The sequence below is a fragment of the Dromiciops gliroides genome, chromosome 6 (genome assembly GCF_019393635.1).
Source record: "Dromiciops gliroides isolate mDroGli1 chromosome 6, mDroGli1.pri, whole genome shotgun sequence".
In the NCBI taxonomy this organism is placed as follows: domain Eukaryota; kingdom Metazoa; phylum Chordata; class Mammalia; order Microbiotheria; family Microbiotheriidae; genus Dromiciops; species Dromiciops gliroides.
In genome coordinates this window covers 150035035-150056353 of record NC_057866.1, presented here as the reverse complement: position 1 = coordinate 150056353, position 21319 = coordinate 150035035, and positions in this window count along the sequence as shown.

The following is a 21319-nucleotide window of genomic DNA, read 5'->3' as shown; positions in this document are numbered from 1 at the left end:
AACCACACATTTTAAAAGACACAGGGTGAAGAAGAGTCTGACACAACTGAAAGAACTAAGCAATGACATATCTGCCTTTGCATGAATTACTTTGGGAAAATTTCTTAAACAAAGCTTAAGTTTTGATCTTGTCTAAAATTTTCCCCTAAATGACGAATAGGGTATCCTCTCATGAAAGTACTCAAGGTACATTATGGACTTGGGTATGGGTAAGCTTTTATTTTCTTCCATTGCAGAAAATGCGAGAAGGGAAAAGGACTGACAGCCATGTGTGAACAAATAGAGGAAACAAAGAACAGTCAATTAGGCAATTACACTCATTCTACTAACCTCACTTGATAAAGAACTTTTGTGGGAATCCTAATCACATATTTTGCATCCATAGTGTCTGTAGACTTACCAAGCAACTCACAGCAAATATCAGGAAGGTTTAACAAGATCTAGATTTTCTGCCTAGACAGAGTATGGCCTTTGGTTGTTGGATTTTCCTCTAGCTGTCATTCCTCTTCTCTGAGAAGTATGCTGTTAAAGAAGTCTTCTTCTGGTCTGCCATTGTGTAATTCTGGAACTGAGGAGCCCTGAAATTCAGGATTATTCACAAGGTAACCCAAAAGGTTAGGTAATACATTTCTCAGACCACACTGTGCTCAGAAAGCAAAATCAAAAAGCCAGAGAAAGGCAAACAAGGACTCAAGGCACAGTTTCAGATTCACCTAGGAGAGGGTGTGTCCTGCTGCCAAATCTTTAATGAAGCAAGATGTCAGCCAATGGAAGTATAGAGGAACATCCTGGAGAACAGTACTAAGTAAAATACAACAATCATTTCTCTATTTTTAAAGGAGAAAAAGAAATAAATGTAAAATGGTTGTGTGTGTGTATAATATATAAGTATATATTTGAGTGGGGATCTAAATACTGTTATTTGTAATGAAGACATATTAAAATCCTTTCCAATAAAATTAGAGGAAAAACAAAAATGTCCATTGTCATCATCTATATTTTGACAAAGTAATAAAAATGCTGGCTATAGAAATATGACAAAAATAAAAAAGAAATAGGGAGACTAACCATAGATAAAGTACAGAATTACCACTTTTTGCAAATGATTTAATGATCTTCTTAAAGAACCCTAAAGAACCAACTAAAAAGTTAATTGAAACAATTACTAACTTCAGCAAACTTGAAAGATATGAAATAAATCCACAAAATAATTATCAGCATTTTTATATAATATCAATAAAACCTGGCAAGTAGATAGAGAAATTCCATTTTAAATTACTGCAGAATGTATAAAATGCTTAGGAGTCTAACTTCCAATGGATACAAAAGAACTATATAATTACAAGGACAATACAGACTTCTACACCATGCCCCAGAAAGTGCTTCATTCTGAAAGATGACTTCAGCACTGGAATTCACACCTTGGAATTACCCTCCATCCTGAGTTCTTCGCTTAGATTGCATGAGTCCTCCAAGAACTTCCAATAAAGGGGACAACACAGGCTAACCATCTCTTTGGGATTTTTTTAGCAGATTGTATTCCAGACTTTTCTATCATTCCTCCTCACCAAATACAATTCTCCCTCTAACCCTTTTCAGCTTCCTTTTATGTGTTGTTTTCCTCATTGGAATGTAATCTACTTGAAGGAAGGAACTGTCTCTTTGTGCTTATACTTGTAGTCCCAGAATTTAGCACAGCACCTGGAAGACAGAAAGCAATTAAATGTTTGTTGTCTGATTAAGTGATTGAATAAACAACTTTTTACAGAAATTAAGATAGGCCTAAATAATTATAAAAACATTAATTGCTCATAGGTGGGATGAGCCAGTTTAATAAAGATGACAATACAGGCTAAATTAATTCACTTATTTAGTTCCATAACTATCAAAACTGTCAGAGGATTACTTTATAAGACTAGAGAAAATAACAACAAAATTCATATGAAGAGGAAAAAAAATGGTCGAGTCTCAAGAGACTAAGAATCTCAAGAGTTGTAATAAAAAGAAATGGGAACAAGATGAGTCTATAGTGATTTCAAACCATACTACGAAGCAGTAATTATTACAACAATTTAGTAGTGGTTAAGAAACAACGATCAATCAGTGGAATAGATTAGGCATAAAACATACAGAAGCAAATATACCTAATATCTTAGTGTTGGATAAATACAAAGACTCCAGTCATTGTGATTAAGGATCACTATTTGTGAGCTATCAGATTGTCTTAAATGATTGAAGAAGAATGTGATGAATGTTGGAGGAGATGTAGAAACACTGGAACACATTCACTGTTGGTGAAACTGAACTGATCACTGATTTTGGAGAGCAATCTGGAATTATCCCTTCACTTTTAACCCAGCAATACCTCTACTAAGTCTATATCTATAGATGATTAAGAAAAAAGGGGGGAAAAACTGATATGTTCTAAAATATTTATAGCATCTCTCTTTGTGGTGGCAAAGAACTAGAAATTTCAGAGATGCCTCTCAAGTGGGAAATGGATGAACAAATTGTGGTGTATGATTGTGAGGGGATACTACCATGCTATAAGAAATGATGAGCTTGATGATCTTATAAAAAAAATAAATAGACTTGCATGAAATAATGAAGAGTGAAATGAGCAGAACCAATAGAACACTGTATAGAGTAACAACAATATTGTTTTAAGAATGAGTTTGAGTGATGAATTCAGTTATTTTTGGTGAGGCAATTGGGGTTAGGTAACTTGCCCATGGTCATACAGCTAGTAAGTGTCAAGTGTCTGAGGCCAGATTTGAACTCTAATCCTCCTGACTCCAAAGCCTGTGCTCTATCCACTGTGATACCTAGCTGCCCCATCATTTTGATGATTATAAATACCCAAATTATCTACAAAGGACATATAAAGGAAGATATCTGCATCTAGGGAAAGAAATGATAAATAGAAGTATAAATAGAATGATTTTATATTTATGTATGTGTATATGTATCTATACATGTACATATATATTACATATTTGTGCCTAACAGCAGCCATTTAAAGATGGGGGAAGAAAATTAAAATAAAGGTTACATGATAACTTTGTTATATGTTTTAAAGAAATAGTAAGTCATACATAATAGATTTTCAATTTCATGTACATCTTTTCTTCTGTTCTATGTTATGGAAATGCTTGTTTTATTCCTTAAGTTCAGAATACAATTAATTTTTTAAATTACTATTTAAAAAAACAAAAACTGGTGGTGACATGGATGTCAGTATGGAAGACATTAGAGTTAGACCACATTTACACTTTATAAAAAGATAAGTATGAATATATGACTTGGATATAAAGGATAAGATCATAAACAAATTAGAGAAACCCCCCAGAATTAAGTATCATATCTATGGATAAAAGTTTATAAAAAATAAGAGATACAGAGGATCACCAACAATAAAATGAATAACCTTATTGCATATAATTTAAAAGTTTTTGCACAAACATCTAATCAAGATAAAAAGAAAAAAAATAACTGGGAAAAATCTTTTTAGGAAATTTCTCTGATGAAAGTATCTCCAAGATATATAAGAAACTGATTCAATTTTTTAAAAGTGACATTGCCCAATTTTCTAAAGATATGAATAAATAATTCTCAAGGGGAGAAATCCAGACTATCTGTAGTAATATTAAAAAGTGTTCCAAATCGCTAATAATTAGAGAACTATAAATTAAAACAATTCTGAGATTCTGCCTCAGCCCCATAAAAGTAGCAAAGATGACCAAAAAAGCAAAATAATAAAAACATGAGGGAGAAAGGAGGGAAATGAATAAGCATTTATAAAAGCTATTATTCGGGCATTTGTAAAATACTACATATGAGTCAGGTACCGTGCTATGCACTTTATAGGTATTAACTAATTTGATCCTCACAACAACCCTACAAGGAAGGTGTTATTCCTTTTCATATTTTGTGGTTGAGGAAGCCGAGACACACCGCTAACTTTCTTGTCAAGTGTCACACAGTTAATAAATGCCTGAGGTCAGCTTTGAACTAAAGTCTTCCCGACTTCAGATTCAGCACTTTACATACTGGGCCACCTAAGTGCCTGAAAAGGACTTCTAAGAACTATTGCAAAGCAAAGTGAGCAGGATCTGGGCAATAGTTTATAGCATAACATCAATTTTATATAAAAAAAAAGAACTATTTTGAAAATAAGCAACTTTGAAAACTATAACAATTATGATTCATATGATGACCACTCATTATTTCAGAGGACTTTATGAAGAAACATTTCATCCATTAGGATGTAGAATGAGACATATATATGTATACACCAATTCATGCATATAGAAATGCATATTATATATGTTCATGTATATATCATATTTATTTCTATGTGTTTTATATACATTTCAAATGACAGAGTTAATTCCTACAAATTCAATTGATGATCAAGTATTTCTTAATTACCCACTCTTGGCAAGCCCTAGGCTAGGTGCCATAGATAAGAATGAAAAAACCTCTACTCATAATTAGCTTATAGTCTAATGAAGGAGACAATAAAGCCATAAATAAATAAAAAGTTAATAAATACAAACATATAAAAATTAATTAAAAACAGATAGTTTGGGGTGAACAGCACTAACAGGTGTGAGGATCAGGAAAAACTTGCATAGGGCAAGGTCAGTAGAAAGCCTCAAAGACCTAGGCAAGGACTTCATACATTTTATAATATTCGGAAGCAATTATATGTATATATTTGTGCATATATATGCATTTATGTATGTATGTATACACACATACACATATGTATGTGTTTATATCCTCAGTAAAGATTAAGCAAAGGTTCAGAGTTTAGCTGAAGAGTTTCTTATTTATCAAAATAAATAATAATAACTTAAAATGTTGGTACATCCTGCAGAATAATTTTCCTAAAACCTTTCATTGTTTCTTTAGCCACTGCCTCAAATAATTCACCAAACAGATCTTAAAGAAAACAGAGGGGGAGGCTCCTCTGAGGAGTTTGTCCCTACTAACTCCTAGTTCCTCATTAGAACCTAGTTAATAAGAATAATTTACTTAAATAAGAAGCTATAAGATGTCAGGGTTCTTCCCTCTATCTCTACTTCATCTCTGTCTCTTGAGCCCAATAACCTGGACTTTTTCCCAGTGGTAGTCTCATTAGAAATAGCCAGGCATAGTCCTCTTCTGTCTCTTTCCTCACAGGGCTTTGTATCAAATGATCTGGATATACCAATGTTCAACTGAATGTGTTTTACTGCTCAGCCTAAGCAAAAGAATTATGAGCTGGTACTCTTTTCCTTTGTTTTAGACCCACCCTCCTGACCTTGAATTAGTATTTAAAGAAGTACGTGCATTGCCACACCATCATTCTCCAGATAAGATATGTCCTATTTTGAAACCATGTCAAATTGGAATCCTCATCTTCTATATAAGGTGGACAATGAAACTACTACTCATGCACATGACAAAACACTTTCTGCTCTAACAACTCTTCTCTAGGATGGATGGCATCCTCCTAACATATTTCTAAGAACATCCTTTGTCATTTCTTCTTAAAATATTCTTAGTGCCTAGTTCATTTTTTAACAGAAATCTATACAGTTTTTGCAAAGCTGAAGAGGACATACTTGACAATGCTCTAAATTTCTCCAGAGCTTTGACTAATTGTTCTCGACACACAGTGATTTAGCACATTTTTGATAAAAATGACTGTCATCAAATGAAGTGAGATATTGTTCAGAGTGCAGCAGATTCATGCTACTTCCCAAGAAAATACATTTTAAACTGCATCTGCCATATGCACACAAAGCAAATGACATTAATATGAAAGGCAATAACGTCTACATTGTTCAGAAACACACACATAAGTTTATGGAAGAAGGAACTGCAGTATGATAAGATGTTAATGTGCATTCAAAAGAACAAATACAGAAGAATAAGAGTCACCCAATAATAGATAAATGGTCAAAATCTATGAATAGTATTCACAAGAATTATAAAAAAATCTACAACCATTCAACTGTTCCACATTATTACTATTAAGAGAAGCACAAATTAAACCAAAAAAGATTTTACTTCACACCCAGAAGATAGTCAAAGATGAGGAAAGACAGAAATAAATGTTAGACAACATGCAGGATGATGAAGGACAGTGGATAGAGTGCCAGGTTTCAAATCCTGCTTCAGACACTTAGTAGCTGTGTGACCTTAGGCAAGTCACTAAACCCTGTTTGCCTCAGTTTCCTTATCTGTAAAATGAGCTAGAGAATGAATTGGCAAACTACTCCAATAATTTTGCCAAGAAAACTCCAAATGAGATCATGAAGAATTGGACATGACAGAAATGAGTAAACAACAAAGCTAGACATTGTGTTAGGGACAGAGGATACTAAGACAAAATTCAAAAACAAAAAAACCCCTTTGCCGACATGGATCTTACATTAGATTTGGGGGAAATGGGAAAATGTATAATACACACAGAGAGACACACAAAGACATAAATATAAGCTGTCCCAAAAGTCTTGATGCCAAATTAAGCTTAAATAAATATTTATTTAATATAATAAAACTATTTTCCCCAAAAAAGCTTTTTAAAAATTAAGCTATTTATAAGATAAATTGTTTAAAACAACACCAAGACTTATGAGACAACTTGGGTACACAAAGTAAATACAGAATTTTGTTGTAGAATAGGGAGAAGTACTAACAGCTGGGGAAAAGGAAAAACTAATTTTGTAATAAAAATGAATAAGCCATTCAAACTTTTTGAATGCTGAACACATATACTAAAGAAGTCTTAGATAAAAAGAAAGAAAAAATAATAAAGATCCCAGATATGCCAAAATACCCATAACAAGAAATTTTGTGGTACCTAGAAACTAAAAACAAAATGTTGAGTAATGGCTAAACAAATTGTGTTGTATTTACATAATGGAATGTTATTATGCCATAAGAAACAATGTATATTAAGAATTCAAAAACACCTAGAAAACTATGTTTGTTTTCAGTTGAGTGGTGTATGTAAAATAGTCAATAAATAATTATTAAGTGCCTATCATATGCGTGGTGAAGTCGAAGAAGTCCAAAATAGGTCTAACTATGTGGTCAATGAGTAAACTCTGTCCTGTGCCCCTCCTCTTTAAATAGAGGTTGAGGAGATCACCCATCTTCCCTCCACCCAGAAGGGCAGAAGGCTATGATGTAGTGGGAGAACCAAGACTGCAGGATGATGAAATTTCCCAAAGATGAGCTTCCTTCTTGGGGTCATGGAACAGAAGTCAAAGAAATTCAAAATGAATGCAGCTGGGTAGATAATAAGTATTAGAAACAGGAGAATCACATTCACATATAGATAAAGGGCATAATGATGCAAATTAAAAGAACACTAAAACAAAGGCTTTGCCTGTGACTATATCTATCTATCTATCTATCTATCTATCTATCTATCTATCTATCTATCTATCTATCTATCTATCTATCTATCTATCTATCTATCTATCTATCTACATACACACACACATATATAGGTACGCAAAATATATGTGCATATATACATCCATACATATACACATATTTCTACCCTTGGGAAGGGGAGGGGTACTCCAGAAGCAGAATATTGTAAATGCTGTCAAATATAGTCACTGTGTAGGTTGGTTTTGCTCAAGTATTTTTGTTATTGTTGTTGTTCCAAGGGAACATTCAAAGGAGGGGTAGAAGGTGGCATATAACCTGAAATGATTGTGATTTTTTAAAAAGCAAAAAAAAAAAAATAATCAGGAAAATGTAAATAAATTTTAAAAAGGAATGTCCGAGACATTCTCATACCTGATAGTACTGGAAGAAAAAAAGATAATGCACAATTACCAGAAGTCTGCTATAATTTAATGGACTCTACAGAGCCTCGAGGATGAATTTATACATCCTATGACCTTTAAAAATTCATTTTATGAAAAACAATAATATTCTGGCAACTGGTAATGTTTACTTGTGGTCCCTTCAAATACTGTTACATTATAGTCTTTAATTAGCTACACTTTTTCCTGTATTTGAATGATGGGAAAGGAGAGAAAATACATTTGCTAGAGAGGTGATGATTCAGTTCTCTTTAGTTATGCTCCAAGTCAATTTGTTCAAGGTCTTTATTAACATAAGGTGAAGATACAGGCATGTGCATGTATGCATAATAGAGTGGTACAGTTGAGCTTAAGAGAGTAAGAACATGATTGATGAATTCTTATCTATATTCTTCTACTAATGTTCCTGAATTTGGTTTTCTTTTTATTTTGGCTTGCTTATTTGTTGCTTTGTTTTACAAAATAATAATAATTTAAAGTAGGTCCAAACTCATCATTTTTTTTTTGTAGAAGCTCCAATACTTCCCATGCATATACACACACATCGCATTCCCATAAATAGAAAAAAATAAATTCATTATCCATAAAAATAATTTTATTTCATATTTCATGATAGCATATATTTATGTCATATTTTCTTATTAACACTGACCTCCAGCATATGGCTCATAGAACTAAAACAGAGCTTTTGCATGTGCATAATGATTACTAAAACAATGGAAAATCTCTTGACAGTCAATGTGTCTTCTTGCAAAGACAGATATTCTCTATTTTTCTTCCCTGGCAGCAGTTTGGATATCGCATAAGTTAGTGTTTCCCACTGTGCTAAACATTAATTCAGGAGGGATGATTGACAGGCAACTTAGGTATTCAAAGGCCAAATTGCATAGATCAGCTCAGATTGACTCTCTTGCTTCCCAATATTCAAATGGGATATTTTCCTGATACCCTCCAGAGGCTCCTGCAGATAGCAGTGCACTGTTGCATCAGCTAATTACTCATCATGTTCCTCAAGTTGTGTATAAAATGACAAGAGAGATTCTTCCAGAATTTACTGCCCTTGCTATCAGAGACAATATATGACTTGGGGCAGAGGGGCAGGGGGACAGGGGATGGAACATTGTTTACTGTGGCTTAGAAAATGTCCAGCTAAATTATTTTTCCAACAGTATACATAAATTTCACCAATGCCCTTAAAGGATAGATTGTAGGGATGCCTTTAAATTGCAATGATGCCCTTAATGAGTGACTTCTCTTGCCGCTTGTGAATGTGTTAGGCTTTAGATGAGCTATTAGGCTTTAGATGAGCTATTGTCTAATCGTCCTGAATGCCACACTCTGTCTTTTACCTTCTAGCACTCTCAGCTTCAGGTCAGGTGGAAAGCAATGGCCACATACTGTATTATCTCTTTCTCCATGACTGCCTCAGAAATACTGTCAGTCTGAATTCCATTTGATGCAGAGTGCCAGATGAAGAAAGTCACTCTTCCTTCCCACTGGTGTCATGGCTCATTGGAAAGGCATGGCTGAAGTGTGAAATCTTCACATTTTAAAATATTAGGCATAAGGAGGGCCATTTTGTAACCTACTTTGGCAGTACTTATAGAGGATGGAAATTTATATCCATACCAGACAATAGGAAACCATGTCATTTGAGTTCTAAGATATATGGCACCAAAGTCCTATTTCCAGGGTGTTCAGATTGACACTGTCATCCAAGCTAGTGCCTTTGGGACCACCATTCTGACTGAAGTCCAATAATGTTCTCATGCCTAGATTATCAATGATTCCTAACTAATACCAACTTAAAATTTCACTAATATAGAGATGAATGATACCTACTAAATGCAAACTAAAGTAATTCAATATCAAATAATGATTAAGCAAAATAATAATGATTTTCTGCTATCTGCTCAGGGAGGAGAAAACAATCACAGATAGTAGATAAAGAGGTAGAGATTAGATTGTTCATATCTCTCACACACCTGTAACATATTTGTGTTTGTGTCACATTGCCCAATTAAGTTTTAATTGCTATATTATTTTAGGAAGGGGTCCTGACCTGGGATTGACTAAATAAGGGACAACTCCAGGTGTGGAAACTACCTTCTACTGATATGGAAAGGTACATTATTTGTAATTTATATTCTTAGAGGGTAGCCTGAACATTCAAAGGTTAAATGACTTGCCATGGAAATATAATTAGTATGTGGCAGAGACAAGATTTATAATGGGACATTCCTAAGTTCAAGCCTATCCTCCTATCTGTTATACCATGATATTTCTGCATTACAATAATAGCTGAGTATTTTATGTAGTGCTTTAAAGTTAGCAAAGTGTTTTACATTCATTATCTATGATATCGCTATCATACCTTATAATATTCCAACTAATGAATATTTTCAACATTTATGTTTGAAGAAACTGAATCCCAAATAGTGAATTGAGCTTGATAGGACTTATTTGTGTAGCCAGGTGGTTCCATGGAGACATTTCCCAAATTCATCAGACAATGCCTTGATTTGGACTGGGAGACTGTGGTATTGGCTTTGAAGAATTTTGGAAATTTTGTAAATGGGACGGTAATAAATCAGGTTCCTCCATCTTGTGCCCCTAAGTGTTCTGCTACCCTAGTTCTTCCCTTCAGAAACACTGGTGAATTGCTCAATTGCAGCTGCTGAAGTGAGTAAAGGCATTAGCACCTCTAAGAACTAGGGTGAGATAACCTAAGCAACCTCCCAATACAAGGTACTAGGCTATTTTTCTTGTACCATAGATAATGAGGATGAATAGAAATACCATTCTAGAGATCCCCAAAATACCTTCATGTATCAGATACAAACTACTGCTCTTCTCTCCTAATTCTAACAGTGAACACCTTTAAGCACAATGGCCTTCTCCCCTGACTCTGAATTAGGGCAAGTAATTGAACTATTCCTCCAGGTCTACCCTTTCCTTGTTAAGGTTGAAGAACTCTTAGCAAGAAAGTCCTTTTCAGCTGCTGCTGTCAGAAGTACTTGGCACCAGGTGTAGAAATCCAACAAATAATCCCATTGTGCCCTTTACTTCTCTGCCCTGTAGTTGTATTCTCTCTTTCCCTTAAGATAAAAGAAACCAGGGGCACTAACCCTTGTTGAATAAGCAATACTTCCCCTGTAGATAGAGATTGGAGAAACTGGTCAGTCTGGGGAACAGGGCATGCACTCTTCTAAGAACCTTGTCAGAAGCAACTGAGCAAGATTTCTCCCCTAGGGGATTCCAACCACTTTGGTTACTCTGACTGTATTTATTTTAAATAATCTCCAAATTTATCTACAGGTGAAGGTGTAGGCAGAGAGAGATTAATAGGCTCAAACAAGTTAAAAATCCAAGGGACTAGAAAAGATTAGCCCTAGGGCAAAGGAGAAGGGTCAATCTCAGACTACACCACCCAATCTCCTTTGTATTCCTTATTGCTCCTCTAAACATACCTCCCTGTTCAGTAGTTTACAGCTGGGTGAGAATATTTATAGAGTAAAGGGATACCCCTCACCTCCCTCCCTCACCATCATCCTTATACCTGGATACCCTTACATAGGCATTTCTATATTGCATGTGCAGACTACTTCGCTAGAATTTTACTGTTTTCCCAAGTGGAAACCCAGAAATAGATCTTAATATAACTTGTATTTGTTTTCCTCACTTTCTAGCAGCTGTTTTCTAAATGGGTGACTTCTGTAGTAAAACAGTGGGTACATCAGAGAAATGAAAGACAACCCAATTATAAAATTTACCAATCTGCAGCCATATCTATAGAGTTGTAATTCCAGTCTCTATTCATTTTATCCTTGGTCTCAAATGCATGGGAGCACAGGTGCTGAGGACTCCCTGAATGCATCTACCAGGAATGTTCATTTCTAGGCCTGCAGGGTCTCTGTCTTCACCCCTGAATTGAGCTCACCAGTGTATAGAGAGTATGTCTAGCTGTGATGTTTTTAATAGTTTTTTCTCTTGCTTTCAAGATCTATTGGGGGATAGGGAGTTCCAAGACCTCTCCCCCACCAAGAGGCTCAGGGGGGTCTGAGGACAAAATTAAAGTTTAGTTTTTTAAAGCCTTTGTTTTCATAATCCTTGAGACTAAACCCATAAAGAGACATTCTTATCTGCCAATAAATCCAGTATGGGAAGGGGGACCTTTCATGTAAGAGGCTATTGACTCAGAGTTTTTGTCTACAATGAGGGCCATAATGAAAGCTCAGTGTTAGCAATCCATGGTTAATGTTGCATAAGAAATCGTTGAAATTTTTTTTCCACAAACTGTAATATTATGAAGTGTATATGCATCTATTTCCCTTTTCTAATGCAAATTTTTCTCACTAAAATTATACAAATAACAAATTGGGCATGTCTACAAGGGGCATAGAAGAAATTTGTTGTTATAATACATGAGATAATTCATTTAACTTCTTTTATTAACTATACAACCAATTTCTAGGCAGGAGAGCTTTCAATTTTATTTTATTATTATTATTATTATTATTATTTTGCTACTTTAGGCTATGCTGATTTAAAAGAAAAAAAAAGATAAAGAACAGGGCTTCTTAGGTTCTTTCAGTGATGAGGGCATCAGCAGAGTAGCTGTAGTGGTAGCATTAGCAGCAGCAGCAGTGACCGCAGCTTTTTTTTTAGGCAGCACCATGTCACTCGGGAACAATCAGAATAGTTTCCTATGTTCTCTCAGCAAGGTAACTGCTCAAAACTCTAATGCTTCCAAATAAAGATCCACACCCCTTGAAATCTCAAGTTCTGTGAAGGACTCATCCAATTTGATCAAGGAATCCCAGAGCCATCCACACCTTTCTTACCCTTTCATTGCCTACCTCACTCAGTTATTGCAAGGGAAGTACTTTGTAAACTACAAAAAACACCACTATATGTGTTTAAGCTATAATAATCGGGTGGAAAGGTATTTTCAAATCCAAACTGGAAAGGCTCCTGATGATATTGTCAACAGTTACCTTAGAAGAATGACTTCAGTGCTTTACACATTTTTCATGTGAATGTGAGGTGCCTGGTTGAAGCTAGCTAGTCAGGGAAGCTAAAGCTTGGGGGTGATCATATTCAGGATCTGCTGATTTAGGATGATTTCCCCCAGAATCTAAATGGGAATGCCTCCTTTAGGTATAGTAAGTGAGGTTAATGAAACGTTAACTTCCAAGCCTAGTTGGGACCATTTATATGCTAATTATTAAGCCAGGCAGTCTAAGAAACAAAAATGCATCTGCACTCAAGGCACTTTTTTAAAAGCTTTGTGCTTATGGTCACTGCTTGCTCTTAATTTATTTAGAATGACTTCTCCTTTTAGCCAATTATTCCCCAAGCAAGATTTTACCAACTTAGTTTACATTAGAGAGATCTGAATGTCTCACCTAATCCTGCTCAGTTTGACTCCATCTCATTTATTTCTGAACATACCCACATGTGTGTTCTGTAGGTGAAGAGAACATCTCCAGTTCTGAGCAGCCTCCAACTGAATGGTGGACATATTCTGTCATTTTGATGCTGCATCTGACCTATTAGCAGTGTGTTACCAAGAAAGATTCGCCTAATTGCAGAATACACTGTGAAACCAGCCTCTCCACAAAGAAAATGCTCTTTCATCAGTTTTCATTTAGAGAGCATTTCCCCTGAGACCCTTCTACCACTGGAGCACCCTGGGGAACAAAACTTTGAGCAGCAATCCTGTCATCCAAGGCATGCACCATGAAGACTTCCACATGGATCAATCTCCCTGTCCTTGACTGCTATTCCTCTCCACTGGCAAGGAGTTTAAGTATTTGCTGCTTAAGGCAGCCTAGGGGTTCTTTTGACCTCCTTGGCTGGTAATGGCTCAATTAAGTTTCTATAGGAAATGGTGAGAGCCCATCTTGATAACTTTCCCTTTATATATTTCCTTCATTAGTAGTTTGGTGGAACAGGTGTGCTGGAAGCTGTACTTGCCCATGGTGTCCTCTTACCATTATCCTTTCTTCTAACTTGATGTGGATTTTGGCCTTTGAACTTCACACAGGCAGCTCCTTCAGAAATGGCTCTGACATCCAAAGCCATTCAGTGGTTGTTTTTTACAATAAAGGCAATGGCTCCTCCTCCCTATTGTGTGTTGCTTCTTGTGGTGCTCTAATGCACCCTTAAGTTTCATTAATAAAACATGTAGTGCTCAAAAAAAGGGAGCTCATGATGCTCTTGTCCTGGGCCTTATCTGGATCACATCTACACCCTGGCTTTTTAGCACTGGGCACCATGCATTATGAGGGATTTGGAATGATAGATTATCCATAAGAAGTTGGTGGTGGGGGTGGGGAGGCAGGAAGATATGATGACTATCTTCTAAAGCAGATGTCTCAAATACTCAGCCTACTCCCAAGTATGTCGCTTACCAGATTAAAATGTAATTGGGAAATATTTAACAAAATAAGTAAAAACAATAAAACAGAGATAACAGTACAATTTAAAAGCCAAGCAATATGCTCATTATGTATGGTTTACTGGCACTCAGTTCTACTGGAGTTTGACACATCTGCTGTGGAATATAAAGGACTGGCCTATGAAAAAAAAGGCTGACACTTGTTCTTTTTGGTCACAGAGATCAGAAATAGAACCAGTGTGTTGAACTTAAAAGAGAAATATATTTGGGTCAAATAAAAGGAAGGACTCCCTAAAAAAATCAGAGCCAATGTCTCCCCCATCCTCAAAAAAACCCTCACTTGATCAGCTCCTCCACACTATATATGATCTCATATCTTTTCTTCCTTTTGTGGCTGAATTCCTTGAGGAGGCTGACTATAATTAATGCCTCCTCCACTTCCTATCCTCTCGCTCTCTTCTTAACTCTCTGAAGTCTGGTTTCCAAGCTCATTTTTCTTTCGAAACTACTCCCTTCAAAGTTACCAGGGATCTCTTAATTGCCAAATCTAATGATCTTTTTATCAATCCCCAATCTTTTTGACCTCTCTATGGCCTTTGACATGGTTAAATATTCTCTTTTTCTTGATACTCTCTTTTCTCTAGATGTTCTTAACACTACTCTCTCTATCTCTTCTATTGTCTGATAACTACCTCTCATTCTTCTTTGCTGGATCTTCTTCATCCAGGTCATGCCTCCGAAGACTGGATGTCCTTCAAATATGCGTTCTGGGCCCTCTTCTCTTCATCCTCTATACTATTTCACTTGGTGATTTCATAACCTCCAATGGATTTAATTAGTATCTTTTAATTTTTTTTTTTGGCAGGGCAATGAGGGTTAAGTGACTAGCCCAGGATCACACAGCTAGTAAATGTCAAGTGTCTGAGGCCGGATTTGAACTCAGGTCCTCCTGACTCCAGGGCCAGTGCTCTATTCACTGAGCTCCCTAGCTGCCCCTTAATTAGTATCTTTATCATGACTTTTCTCAAATTTATTTATCCATCTCTAAACTCTCTGCTAAGCTCCAGTCTCCCATACCTAATAGCCTATTAGGCATCTCATACTGGATGTTCTGTAGACAACTTGAACTCAATATGTTTAAAGTTGAGTTCGTTATCATCTTTTCCCCAGAGCACTTTCACCTCCAATCTTCCCTTTTACTGTCAATAGTACATCCATTTCTCCAGTCACCCAAGCTAATAACTTGATCCTCAACTCCCTTTTATTTTCATATTTAATCTGTTATCAAGTCTTATCAATTTTGCCTTCATAATATTTCTTGCATATTCCCATTTCTTTCCCATGACACCACCAACCCCTTAGTTCAGGCCCTCATCACTTCATATTTGGGTTGGTACAACAGCTTGATTATGGCTCTGTCTGCCCTGTGTCTCTCTCAACCCCAGTCCATTGACTAAACCGTCAAATTAATCTTCAAACACAAATCTGACCATGTCATCTCCCTATTCAATCAACTTTAATGACTCACCATCACCTCCACAATCAAATATAAAATCTTCAGTTTCTTATTCAAAACCTTCCATAACCTGCTCACCTTCTAGTCTTCTAGACCTCTTTCCACTGACTCGAGAATACTCCTCATCTATGCTTCCTAGACTCCCTGTCTTCCTGCAAGTTCTAGCTAAAAATCCTGTCTTCTCAGAGCCTTTCCTGACCCCTCTTACTGCTAGTGCCTCATCCTGTTCATTATTTCTAATCTCTCCTTTATATATCTCACTTGTTCATACTTATTTGCATGTTATCTTTTATCTTTCCCATTCAACTGTGAGCAAATTAAAATTAGCCCTTCTTTCTATCTCCAGTGTTTAGCTCAATCCTTGCTTCACAGAAGGCACTTAATTAAGGTTTTATTAAATGAATTTTTTAAGGTGACATAATCTGTTCTTCCATAAGCAAAAATTAAAATTAGGGCCACTTTCTTGCTTTCCTTTTTTTTTTTTTGTGGGGCAAAGTGGGTTAAGTGACTTGCCCAGGGTCACACAGCTAGTAAGTGTTAAGTGTCTGAGGCCAGATTTGAACTCAGGTACTCCTGACTCCAGGGCTGGTGCTCTATACACTGTGCCACCTAGCTATCCCGAATGATGCCTTTTTTTAAATGAACAATTATATTAATAAATCACATTGTAATTTAATCTCTAAGTTTTGCTAAACATTTTTCTCATAATGACCTGGCAAAATTAACAGATAGTGCAAGTGTTATTCCCATTTTGAAGGTGAGATAACTGAATACAGAAAGTAAGTGAATGAAATAGGATTCAAACTGAGCAGTCACAATTAGGAATTTTTGCTGAGACGAGAGGTAGTAAAGGCACCACCAGTGGAGAAAGCACAAAGAGTCAGAGATCCTGGTACAAACACAAATGGAAGGCACAATTTGGGGGTGAGGATGGGGCAGGGAACAATCATATGTAGGGAGGAGTCAAACATTTCAGAATATCAAGTAGCTTCATATTTCAAGGAATTATTCTTTTTGCTTAGGTACTGGGTACTCAGCTGTGCATGGCTAGTTTGGTACTCCTAGGACAATGGGCGGGTGTAGAGTGAATCAACACCCTTCTCCAACCACTCACAGCTTTCCCCTGTATCTGTAATCATGTAGAAAACCGTTAGGATTTTAGAGATGGAGGGGATCATAGAAACAATCCAGTTCATAAGGATTGCTCCATTTCATAAGGAGCAAATTTAGACTCAGAAAGGTGAGTCACTTACCCAAGTCCCCACAGATAATAAATAAACAGGGTCAATGTGATTCAAATCTAGATGTTTTTTGCCATCAATCCTCATGCTTATTCCTTCACACCCACACCTTCTGGGTATATGGAATTATGCTAAGTGCTGGGAACACAAACAGGTATAGGGAACATAGCTACACAATAATTGTGAGAACATTAGTGAGAAAAGGTATCATTTTAATTACAAGAAAAAACAACAATTTACATCCATACTGAGATAGATTAGATAAATCTTGTCAAATTCAGAGGAAGGTACTGACATAATTTTAAAAGTTCTAAGATTACAGTGATTCTGGAATTAGAGTGTGATCAGTGCGTTCCATTTTCTGACTCTTTGTGACCCTGTTAAGGGTTTTCTTGGCAAAGATACTAGAGTGGCTCGCCACTGCCTTCTCCAGCTCATTTTATAGATGAAGAAACTGAGGCAAACAGGGTGAGTTGACTTCTCCAGGGTCACACAGCTAGTGTCTGAGGCTAGATTTGAATTTAGGAAGATGAGTCTTCCTGACTTTAGGCCTGGCACTCTACCCAGGGCACCACCTAGCTGCCCAGAGTGTGATCATCAACCATAAAATTACTCCCTTGCCTCTCTATAGCTACTTTAGAGGCTTGAGTGTTTTTGATCTTACACTTTGCTGGATTTTGCATTGACCTGGAAAGTGTTGTTTTGTCATCTCCATTCATTTCTTCTTTTGTAGACTTTCACAGAATTGCTTTGGCTGTCAAATTATGAAACACATTTATTTCAAGAGAAGGTAACAGTGGGGGCACAATGGATTGGCCATTTCTTTTAACTTCTCCTCACTTGCTACACAAGATGAAAAATGTTTTAATAGAAGTTGAATGGGATTTTTCATATTAGATTAGTTTTTGCTCTTCTTTATCACACAGAAAAAAACAAAACCCTAATGGCATAATAAGTTGATTGCTAATAAAGTCATTTAATATTCAGCACATATACATATTTATCAGCTGTAAGTGCAGCCTAGCAATCAGTGATATCCCCATGATAACTCTCCCTGTGGTGTTTGGCAAGATAATATAAAGCTTGATGAAGAGTGAGGCTCACTTGAAACATGAGGCAGTCAAAATTCAATTTTGGAGCAAAGGAAATGCATTGGCCCCAATGACCCAGCCAGGAGAATAAGCAGAAGCAAGGCGCCCCTTTGACAAGGAAAACTCAAAGATGTAGAATAGTTTAAATGAGATCTCTTCTCTCTCCAAAATATTTTAAAAGATGAAACAGACACTGTTATGACCCATTAATAATATATACTTAGCATTAAAAATCTCTTTGAAGTGAAATAGGCCTGTAATTAAAAAAGTAGAATTTTAATATGTGTTGTTTTATGCATAATAAAGTATAGTAATGAAGAGATATCCCAGAAGAACTGCAGCTAACAGTATGTCCTCAGTGCATGACAATGCATGAAAGAAGATGGAAGACACGTGCTATCATTAACACTAATGGAGTCACACTTCTCTAGATATTTTACTATTTATATTGCATTGTTACAGGATTAAAATCGGGCTAGTTTTCTTTCTATTACTGAAACAAGCAGTAAAAAGCTTTGTTTTGAGAAAATTTGATGTTCAGGTCAATTTTAACTTGGATCTACTTTTAATCTATTAATATATACCATTGAAGGGCAGGCATAAATGGTCAAATATGCGAACCATTTGAATGTCAAAAGACTTCTACAAAAGGATAGTCTTAGACATGAAACAGAAACCAAGACTATTTACTGAAAGACCTAATCTCTTTTGATCAGAGTTTCTGACATGAATACTTCTTCTATTGTACCAGTCCAGTTGATGGGGTTTTTCAGGGTTCAGTGAAAGGACTTTTCACTTTGGTGATTCAACAGAGTTGTCAGGTGTGAAACAGTACAGGGAAAGAGAAACATAGAGTTTGATGTATTTTCATCCTTAGAGTCCCCCCAGGATTCCCTAGTCTAAGCTCATTAGAGATCTTATACTCCATGAAGGTACTTATAAGCCTGAATTAAACTCCTCATTTTCCACAAATCCTGGAATCTTCCAATAACTAGCCAATGTAGCCAGATCAGGCTAGATGTTTATAAGATCTCCTAGAACAGTTCTTTGCCTTTTTTTTTTTGGTCATGGACCCTTTTGCCAGTATGGCAAAACCCCATGAAACCCTGCTCAGACTAAAGTTTTCAAATGTTTAAGATAAAATGCCTAGGATTACAAAGGAAATCAATTACCTTGAAATGCACTCATTATTGTTATTATTTTTTTTTAATTCATGGACCCTAGGTTAAGAACCCCTGAAGTCCTAGAAGAATGTAAGGGGATTCAGATCTCCATCACCCATATACCACACAAAATTTCCTCATCCATAAAATGGAGATTTCAATCAATACAGACGCTAGTTGCTTTAGAGAACTGTGAAGAAAAAGTACTTTATAAACCTTAAAGAGCTATACATATATACTTTAGATAAAAGTACTTCAATCTATGTTACCATAAATGGGAGCCAAGCATTGCCTTTCCTGAAAATTTCACAACTTCTCAACCTTAAACAAAACTTCCGTGAGAAAATAATTAATCAATTTCTTGGGGGACCCAGGGATCAGTCCCTTCTCTCTCCTCACCCCACCCCCACTCCAGCAAGTCAAGTTCTACCTGAGAGACTTCATCAAATCTCATCTAAGACAAACCCAAGGGAACAAAAGGAATAAAGATACATTCTTTAGTATAGACTGCTGAAGGATTGACGGGATTAAATCACATCTAGATAATGAATTTTGCCTTGAGCATTTGAGTGAGGGCTTTCTGCATTTCTTTACATGATGTCTTCTCTAGAGTTCATTTTTTTTTTAAGTGAGGCAATTGGGGTTAAGTGACTTGCCCAAGGTCACACAGGTAGTAAGTGTTAAGTGTCTGTGGCTGGATTTGAACTCAGGTACTCCTGACTCCAGGGCCGGTGCTCTATCCACTGTGCCACCTAGCTGCCCCCTAGAGTTCATTTTAATATAAACCACTTTCAAGTCATGTCAACCAATAGATTGAAATATTGCTAACCAATTAGATTTGTTTGCCATATAATGACCCAATTAGCTTTGATCAATGTATAATTACCTGCCTCTATCAAAACAGGATAAAAAGAGCCCTTCCTCTGGAAGACACCATGGGAGGGCTTCTGGGATATCTTCTTGGGGCTCTTTGGTTCTCTTTCTCACTCTCACTGGGCTCCCTTGGCTTTCTGATATCACAATGGTCTTTGTCTCACTCTTGCTCTTTTGGATCTCCTTGAGACTACATCCTATTTTTCTTGGAGACCACATGGATCTCTTGGGGGCTCTTCTCCTACTCTCATTAACCAGCAAGCTGAAGGTCTTCCTCTGCCTTAACTATGATATGGCCTGGGACTATGAGAATTAGGGAAACCATGTGGTCAATTTTTTACTGGTATAATATTGAGAAATTAATATATGCTTACCCCTAACTGGTGTCTATAGTGATTATTTTAAACACAACACTGGACATTCTGATTTCTGGAGCCTTTGTACTGAGAGTTCCCATCATGAAACTCAAATAGATCTTCTGTTCTCATATATACAACTCAATCATCCATTTACTAGTAAACATGTAATACCTATGCTGTATTGGAGATATAGAAATGCATGGTGATAGTATACAGAAATAATACAAAAGAGAACAAATCAACCCACCAGGTTGCTTTTATTCTATTGGAGATCTAAGTCCACTTGCCTTTCATAATATAAACTTTTTTTTTTTTTCATGAGTGGAGCTATCATTCCTTCCATAATCTTGCTCTGATGCTCTATGCTCTTGTTACTCTGGGACACTTTTGCCATTGGAATTTGTGTCATTATAGTTAAACCCTTATAGTTAAAAGACTCTGACCTCAAAACTAACTCCAGACATGGTGGACAAATGAGATGCTTTGGACTCTTTCTCAGAATTTTTTTTTTAAACTCAGAATTAATTAGATTTCAAACTTGAAAAAAAAATGATGGAGTGCTCCAAGATGCCAGGGTTTACATTTCTACCTACAAACTAGAGATCAGCAATTCAGGAACATTGTTCCATTTTTTATTCATGTGCATTCGTAAGTACTGTCCTCATTAACACTAAAGGGTAGATTTCAGATGCTCTGCATTAAAATGAATATTTAAAGCCCCAATAATTAATGTTAATGGATGCATGAAGTTGAATCTCCTATGAGACTAACTCAATAATTAGCCCTCAATGTTTACACTCAAAAGGGGAAGGTGGAGAATACAATTATAGAAGGG